At 41.5% G+C, this 9,478-nt stretch overlaps 1 pseudogene; it reads right to left on the bottom strand.

Annotated features, from left to right (window-relative positions):
- Positions 1-3,964: 3,964 nt before the first annotated feature.
- LOC149121299 (zinc finger protein 286A pseudogene) lies at positions 3,965-9,056 on the bottom strand (annotated as a pseudogene).
- Between the last annotated feature and the right edge of the window lie 422 nt (positions 9,057-9,478).

Raw genomic sequence — 9,478 nt, 5'->3', positions numbered from 1 at the left:
CTGTAACGAAGCTTTCAAATAATTAAAATCTTAAAAAAAAGACCAGCGCTGTGGTGTAGTGGGTAAAGCCACCGCCTGCAGTGCCAGCATCCCATATGGGCTCCGATTCAAATCCTGGCTAGCCGCTCCTCTTTTGATCCAGCTCTCTGCTATGGCCTGGGAAAGCGTAGAAGATAGCTCAAGTCCTTGGGCCCCTGCACCTGTGTGGGAGACATGGAAGAAGCTCCTGACTTCTTGCTTCAGATCAGCGCAGCTCTGGCCATTGTGGCCATCTGAGCAGTAAACCAGCAGATGGAAGATTACTTCTGAAAGCTCTCCCACATACATTGCATTTGTATGGCTGTCCTCCAGAATGGGTCCTCAGGTGCCCAGTGAGATGTGGATCACTGCTAAATGCTTTCTCACAATTGATGTATGTAGTGGGCTTCACTCCAGTGTGACCTCATTCATATCTGGCAAATTTGATGTCTACTCAGATGCTTTTCCACGTTCATGACATATGTAAGGTTTCTCTTCAGTATCAATTCCCAGATGCTGGGTAAGATTGCGTATTTATGGAAGGCTTTTCCACAGACAGTGCACTCATAGGGTTTCTTCCATATGAATCCTCAGATGGATTGAGTTGGGGGAACAACGGAGGGCTTTCCCACATTCATTACATTTTTTTCTTTCTTCTTCTTCTTTTTTTAAAGATTTATTTATTTATTTGAAAGTCAGAGTTACACTGAAAAAGAAGGAGAGGCAGAGACAGAGGTCTTCCATCCGCTGATTCACTCCCCAAATGATGGCAATGACTGGAGCTCTGCCAATCCAAAGCCAGGAGCCAGGAGCTTCTTCCAGGTCTCCCACGCAAGTGCAGGGGCCCAAGGACTTGGGCCATCCTCTACTGCTTTCCCAGGCCATAGCACAAAGCTGCATCAGACATGGAGCAGCCAGGACTTGAACCGGTGCCCATATGGGATGCCGGTGCCATAGGCAGAGGCTTAGCTTTCTATGTCACAGTGCCAGCCCCTACTATTAACTCTTGATTCATACAGGGCCTATGTATAGTCACCAAAGACTTATAAAAAAGATAAAGCTGTACCAACCAGTATGTTGTAAATGATTTTTGTTTGGTAGACAAGATGGTTCCAAAGGTTATGGCAGTAGTCCTGCAGGACCAATTTTCTAATTAGCAATCTTATTTGTGCTTTTATTACTTCACTACACACACACACACACACACACACACACACAAATACCCCATCTCTGGTGTTTTCTTTCAAGCTGGCATACTAGTTTGATAATTCTTTCATCAAGACCAAATCTTTATCAACTTAAAAAAATTATACTTTGACATCTTGTCTCCCAAGAAAACAGCAACATTTATTGCCTCGTTTTCTGTTTTCGATAATGGAAACTGCTTGTAAGAAAGAGGCTTATACAAACCAAAAGTAATGTCTACCCAGTATATGTGTGTATAACTGTGTGCTTAAGAGACCTTAGTTACAGCTGTGAACCAAGATGAGCAATGGGAGAAGACACAGAGCCCTTTACAGAGGATGAGAGGAGCAAGCTTTATCTCAGATGCCACCATCCCTTCCCTACTTGTTGATGGACAACCTCCATACTTGCTCCCAGCCATCAGCTTTTCTCTTCTTCCTTCTGTTGTCCACACTGCAAAAATTAAACTTGGTCTATGTCAGCTCACTTGCTAAAAATGACAATTGAAATCCTCTAGTTCCTTGCTTCCATATCTGAAGCACCAGCATCCCATATGGGCGCCGGTTTGAATCCCAGCTGCTCCACTTTCAATCCAGCTCTCTGTTATGGCCTGGGAAAGCAGTAGAGGATGGCCCAGGTCTTTGGGCCCCTGCACCCATGTGGGAGACCCAGAAGAAGCTCCTGGCTCCTGGCTTTGGATCACTGCAGCTCCGGCCTGTTGCAGCCAAATATGGAGTGAACCAGCAGATAGAAGACCTTTCTCCCTGCTACTCTGGTTTTCCATGCTCTACGCAAATATAACCACATAATATGTAGTTCCTGAAAATCACAATCCTTCAGCTCACACCTTCTCCCTCTAGAACATCATGGCAAAGCTATACAAGTTGAGTATCCCTTAGCTGATGTCCTTGGGACCAGGAATGTTTTTGATTTTGAATTCCTTGGGATTTTGGTATATTTACAAATATATAATCAGATATCTCAGGGTTAGGACCCAAGTATAAAAAATTCATTTGTATTTCATGTACACCTTATACACATGACTAAAAGGTAATTTTGTACAATATTTTTAGTGTGTCTGTGTTAGGACAAGTCACATGAGTTCAGATATGGAGTTTTCCTGTTGGTGCTTAACATTGTTTTGATTTCCAGATTAGAGAGTTCCAATCTGTATCTGAGACAGTGGATATTTCAATAGAGTGTTGTGGGGCAGTAGGTTAAGCTGCGGCCTGCAATGTTGGCATCCAATATGAGCGCCAGTTCAGTATCCGGCTACTCCACTTGCCATCAGTTCTCTGCTAACATGCCTGGGAAAGCAGTACAGGGTGACCCAAGTCTCTGGAACCCTGAGCACATGTGGGAGACCTTGAAGAAACTGCTATCTCTATTCTATGGCCTGGCTCCACCATTGCGGTCGTTTGGGAAGTGAACCAGCAGATGGAAGACCCCTCTCTCTCTGCAACTTTGCCCTTCAAATAAATAAATATGTATAAAAAGAATAGGCTTGATCTACCAATGCCTCGGATTCCCATGATGTGAACTTTAAAAAGTTAAAAGGTTAAAAAAACAAGAGGTGGTCGGCGCCGTGGCTCAATAGGCTAATCCTCCGCCTTGCAGCGCCGGCACACCGGGTTCTAGTCCCGGTCGGGGCGCCGGATTCTGTCCCGATTGCCCCTCTTCCAGGCCAGCTCTCTGCTGTGGCCCGGGAGTGCAGTGGAGGATGGCCCAGGTGCTTGGGCCCTGCACCCCATGGGAGACCAGGAGAAGCACCTGGCTCCTGCCTTCGGATCAGCATGGTGTACCAGTCGTAGCGCACCGGCTGTGGCAGCCATTGGAGGGTGAACCAATGGCAAAAGGAAGACCTTTCTCTCTGTCTCTCTCTCTCCACTCACTGTCCACTCTGCCTGTCAAAAACAAACAAACAAACAAAAAAACCAAGAGGTTATATAGTGAAAAATGTAAATGATTCAGTGAAAACATCCAATTATTTTAGGGCATTAACTGGAACAATACAGTAACCCATAGATGCCACATTGCATGTATTATCAACTACAGGGGAATACTCTTCCCACTGACCAGTAAAACTTATGGTGAGGGAGAGCTCAGGTGGCTCTGGGCCCCCATATTGCCCATTTTAGGCCAAGAATAAGTATAAGAAGGGAAGAGAGAACATGGGAACATATAGCTTCTAACTTGAATCCTGTTCTAGTATTTTATTTTTTAAAGATTTATTTATTTATTTGCAATCAGAGTTACACAGAGAGAGGAGAGGCAGAGGGAGACAGAGAGAGGGAGGGGAGAGGGGGAAAAAGGGAGAGGGAGAGAGAGAGATCTTCCATCCGATTCACTCCCCAATTGGCTGCAATGGCTAGAGCTATGCCGATCTGAAGCCAGGAGCCAGGAGCCTCCTCCGGGTCTCCCATGCGGGTGCAGGGCCCCAAGGACTTGGGCAATCTTCTACAGCTTTCCCAGGCCACAGCAGAGAGCTGGATCAGAAGTGGAGCAGCCAGGTTTGGAACTGGCGCCCATATGGGATGTCACTGCACCACAGTGCCAGCCCCTTGTTTTAGAATTCCAAAAAGTGAGGATTTATCTAAGAAATAAAAACTATGAGTATCTTTTAAAAGATGATTGAACACTTACCAACAGATTTGAATGTTTGATTATTCTTAATTATTTTATACCTGTGTGCTGTTAAATTGCTTTCCCCCAAATCATATATATTTCAAACTTCAGTGTTTTAAAACCTATTTTGCCTGGTTTTACTGCCTTACTTTTACTGTTGCCCATTGCCCCTGCAAAGGGAATAGTGGCTGTGCTTGGCCTGAGATTCAGTACTACATGATAGAAACCACCCTCCTCTCCTCCTCAACTTATATATATGTAGGCTCCCAAGGGCATCTCCATCCCATCTTCCAGATGAACAATTAGGAATGTGATTGGCTTCCTGGATACGGAGATAATTTATGTTGGTCCTTCTTTACATCATGAAAGATTCTATATTAGGTGAACTTAAAAGCAATTTACACAAGTTCCTGATAATATATGTATGTATACAGACAACATCTTTATTGACAATGGGACAGTAAGAACAAATTGTTTATAGGTAACCAAAAACATTTGAAACGCACAACATTAAAGCTTTCAACATTTACGCTGGAGTACAAACATGCAGTCAAGTTGAACATCAGGCATAACGAGGACAAATACTGAAACACAAAGAGCCGTATTTCCCAGTGGAGTTTTACCAGTGGAGTTGAGTCCCTTCACGTTATATTGCAAACTTGTTTCTGGAGTCAGCAAATAGCTCCTGTTTAAGTCAGACCCACAAGGAAAAAAGCATGCTCCAGGAGATCTCAAGGAGGCTGTGCAGGGAACAGCAACAGAAAAGAAGCAAGAGCAGGAAGAAGTAAAGCTTCAACTCTGTGACAGGCCAGGGAGCAGGACGGTCATGGTCCTCAACAGGTAAAAAAAAAGGTGTGGAGAATACAATGATTCTCAACTTCCACAGGCTGATTCTTAGCCACATCATTTGACACACACACACACACACACACACACACACACAGGTTTCAAAAAGCTTTTGGGAAATCTGAATTATGAAAATTATTATGCATGGGTTTTGAAAAAACTTTTGCACCAAAATACATGTGCTTTTAATTCCACTGACTTTCTGAGACACTCTTTTATACAATTGTAGACATATGTACACACACACACACACACACACACTCTGATGCTTAACTGCTTCATTCAGGAATAAATGTAGACAATGAAGGGGGAATTGGGAGCACTGCTCACATAAGTGGAAGGGGGGCTCCTCATGCTACTGTGCCAGATCCTTTAGATGCACCGTCCTATTTAATCTCATGACAACCTTATGAGAAAGGGATGATTTATTTCCATTTTACGAATAAAGAAACTGAGACTCAGGATAAGTTGCCTCCTAAGGTCACACAATTGCTAACTGGGGTTGGTAGATTTTAAGCTCAACTTTCAAACACCCATGTTGGGCGTGCATATTTTTGTTAGTTTAAATGTGGCCCCCAAATGAATTTATTTTCACTGAACCATATGGTATATTTAAAACATTTTCACAGCTTCAATTCTCTCCACAACACATGGTAACATCCTAAGTTAGGAACATTTTGATGCATTTCCCATCTCTTTTATTTTCCTTTCACACAAACTCACACGGTTGTGTAATCTTAACAATAAACTAGAGGGACAGGGCTACTGTTATGGAGTAGTAACAACTCAGTGTTCATCTGCATTGCTCTGCTTACCAGTCTGGTACATGGAGGTAACTTCAATGGCTTTCGTCCCTAGTGAAGGATTACTTCACCGTCACTACAACTTCTCCAATTTCTCTGACTATTTTATCTGTCTCTACCTCACTTCTTGACAGATGCTCTAGCATAGGAGCAGCATTTTCTGTAGAGCCAGATAGTAAATATTTTAGGGACATACAATCGGCTGTTGACTGAATGTCCAAAATCCATACCCTGAAACCCAGTCAATACCTATGTGATGGTCTTTGTAGGTGGGGCCCTTGTGAATGAGATTAGTGTCCTTATAAGATGGGCCCCATTCTACCTAGTGAGGACACAGTGCAAGGGTGCCTTCCTACCAGGAAGTAGGCCTTCATCAGACCCCAAATCTGCGAATGCCTTGATCTTGGGACCTCTCAACTTCCAGAACTATGAGAACTATGTCTTGGCTGCTTATAAGCTACCCAGTTTTATTTTGTTAAAGTAGTCAGGAGACACAATTTCTGTTGCAGCTACTCGATTTTGCCACTGCAAGGAAAGGCAACCAAAGACAACATGTAAAGGAATGTGTGGCTGAGTTTCAATAAAATTTTATTTAGAGAAATTGACTGTAGGCCCAGGTTGATCTATGGGTCTGGGCTACAGCTATCTGCTCAAAACTATTAATATTGAATATTAAGGAGGTGAAAGAATTCCTTTTCCTATATTGTGATGAGTCAGCCATTATCCTACCCAAACCCTTCAGACCCAAGTCTTCCCTCCCAACTCAATCTCCTTCAATGTTTTTTGTTCATTCTACAATCTCTTTGTCAAGAGCCCTTTTGTTCTCATTGCCATCATTGCTAGATTTATATTCCATGCATCCCTAATGATAGTGCACTTCACTATCCCTACTTCTTTAAACTATCTCCCTACTTTTCTTCCATCATAAAATAAGTTCCACTGAGAGGGAACTGTAGGTAACTGGGATAATGTGGAAGGGACAAGCGTACAGGCTGATTGATAATTGATCATGAAGGATAGGAGTTAGGAGAGAAGAAAGTAGAAATCTGTATTTTTCTATCATTTTACATAATTTTCTTTATACAGAACATATATATATAATAAAAATGGCATTTACATAGTGTTTTACTAGTTATTTGACCTTTTGCTTTTGTGTTTCCAATCCCACCACTGGTCTTGGTCACCCTTGTAACTTATGCTAACATATCACTGTGATTTCATGCCTTGTCCATCTTTAGAACTCTGAGATAAAGACCAACCAACACATGGAGAACAACAATAACAACAACAGGGTAAAAATTAAGGACAGAAAAACTGCTTTTCAGCTGCTTATCTCAGTGAGTTGCTCAGGACTGTCCTGTGACTATTTTCCATACCTGACAGGAATGCAGGAGCTGCTGTCTCACAGTTGCTTCAGTTCTTCTTGACTGGAACCTTAAGTATAATAACACATTGATCCAATCCACCAGCTTTCCAAACCCTCAATAGCCATGGGGTCTTTTCTCAAAGTGACACAGCACAATGTACACAATGCTAAATAACGTGGAGAAACAATGTTTCCTGGATATTTGTGGACATTAGAAAACCAAGGATTATTCAATGCCAAGGATAAACAAAGAGGGGCTTGATCAACACTTAAGATTCTGACCAACTCTGTCTTTCAGGCTAACTCCAGGAAAAAGTAGAAAATGAAGGTACATTTCTATAGACAGGGATAACAGTGCCTCAATCTATAATCAATATAACTCATATGACCATAGCTCAGAACCTGCTGTAAATACTTTGTTTATATTCATAAAAGTAGATAGCAACTTTTGGGAGATAGGAAGGAAATCCAAAAAACTTTCAACTCTTAGCTTATTTAGCTTTTTTGGATAATAGAAATTACATTTTCTGGAGAAATGATACCACCTGCATATCTGGATCTCTATTTTGGATTCAAAGAATAATAACTTGGTGAACTCTTCATGATAAGGATCTACTATAAGCTATCAACCTAACCTATCAAGTAAGAATTTCCTTTCCAAAGTGAGAAACTACAATAGGGCTCCAATATGACCAGGAGAAGGGAAAACAATTTCATAATTTATAATGCTACCTTCTCTGGGATTGCATGAATTTCCTTGGATGGGTATTTGAGAGGTTGAAGATTAAAATTTTGAGATTTCTGGTCAGAAGTTTTAATAAGCAAATCAATGGACATAAGGACCATCCTGTCTGTGGCTCAAAACTATGTATTATGTGAGTGAAATTAGATGTTTATATAAAATTAGTCCTCAAGTGCATACAATGGTTTACATCTAAACACTCAGGTACTTAACACAGTTATAAACCCAACTTACATTATTTCACATTCAGGGATGTTCCAGGGTTGTTCTTCAGTGTGAATTCTTTGATGTCTGCTGAGGGATGAACTACACTTAAAGCTTTTCCCACATTCATTACCTCTAAAGGGCTTCTCTCCAGTATGAGTTCTCTGGTGTTGAATAGGAGCTGATGAATGAATGAAGGCTTTTCCGCACTCTCTACATTCACAGGGTTTCTTTCCAATACGAATTCTTTGATGTTCAGCAAAATTTGAGCTCCTACTAAAGGTTTTCCCACATTCACTACACTCATAGGGTTTCTCTCCAGTATGAGTTCTCTGATGCTGAACAAGATGTGTGCTTTGACTAAAAGTTTTTCCACATTTGCTACATTCATATGGCTTTTCCCTGGTATGAACCCTCTGGTGCTTAGTAAGGGATGAACAGTGGCTAAAGGCTTTCCCACATTCTTGACATTTATAGGGTTTCTCTCCAGTATGAGTTCTTTGATGTTTAATGAGTGCTGATAAATGAAGGAACACTTTATCACATTCATTACACTCGGCTTAACTCCAGTATGAATCAACTGAGGTTGCACAAGATGTGTACTTCGGTTAAAACCCTTCCCACATTCGCTGTACTCATAAGGTCTTTCTCCAATGTGAATTCTCTGATGAACTGGAAGGGACAAGCTTTCTGTGAAGGTTTTCTTGCATTCGTTGCACTCAAAGAGAATTCTAGTATGAGTTCTCTGATGCTTTGTTAAATTAGCTCTGTGGCTAAAAGATTCCCCACATTCACTGCAGGTGTAAGGTTTCTCTCCAGTGTGGACTCTCTGGTGTCGAATAAGTACTGAATGGTAAGTGAAGGGTCCACCACAATCATTGCACTGATGAGGCTTTTTCTCTTTAAAAGTTCTCTGCTTTTTCATTAAGCTCAACTTCTGTTTCAATCTTTTATCAAGTGTATGAAAGGAAAAGGATCCTCTGGGAACTCTGTCTTGAGTGGCAAGAACAGACTTCTGACTGTAGTTCTCCCAGTAAACGTCATGTTCATGATCTGTTTCTTCAGGTAATGAATTCATGTGGGTGAACGTTTCTCTCAAGTGTCTCTCCTGACTTCCTTGCATATTCTCTAACCAACTGTCACATTCAAGAGCTGTTTCCAAGCCATTATTCTTTGTCAGTCTCTCTATTATTGCAACCTGGCAGGAATCTTCTTTGGAAAAATCTTGCACTGAAGTTGAATCCTTGCTCTTGGGTCTTGTCTCCATGTCTGAAAAACATTGGAAATGCAAATCCCCTTCATTTTATGTGCTCAACAGAAAGGCAATTCTGTAATAGGTAAAAGTTAATGAAGGTGAAAGGCATGCCTTCATGGAGTAGGTGGATCTGACTCATCAGATGATTTGTAAAGAGAAGCAAATGGAGGGAAACAAATACTCAGTATATGCAGAGAAAATGAGTATACTCCATCCAGTAGAGTCCCAAGAGGGAAAAGACATCCAGAAATATAGGTAAATGCGGGTTATGTATGAAGCAATATATCCACTTATGAGCAGACAATGAGTACATCAGGTCAGATGGGAGAAGTAACTTTTTATACAACACACATTGCTACAACAAATATCCAGGCAATTATCTCAGTATATAGTTATGACTTCTAAGTTCTCAGTTTTCCAATCTTGCCACATCC

Source organism: Oryctolagus cuniculus, chromosome 17, assembly GCF_051225735.1.
Source record: "Oryctolagus cuniculus isolate XC-2025 breed Fujian yellow rabbit chromosome 17, ASM5122573v1, whole genome shotgun sequence".
In the NCBI taxonomy this organism is placed as follows: domain Eukaryota; kingdom Metazoa; phylum Chordata; class Mammalia; order Lagomorpha; family Leporidae; genus Oryctolagus; species Oryctolagus cuniculus.
The sequence above is the reverse complement of the archived record's forward strand: the minus strand, read 5'-3'. Positions and strand labels throughout refer to the sequence as shown.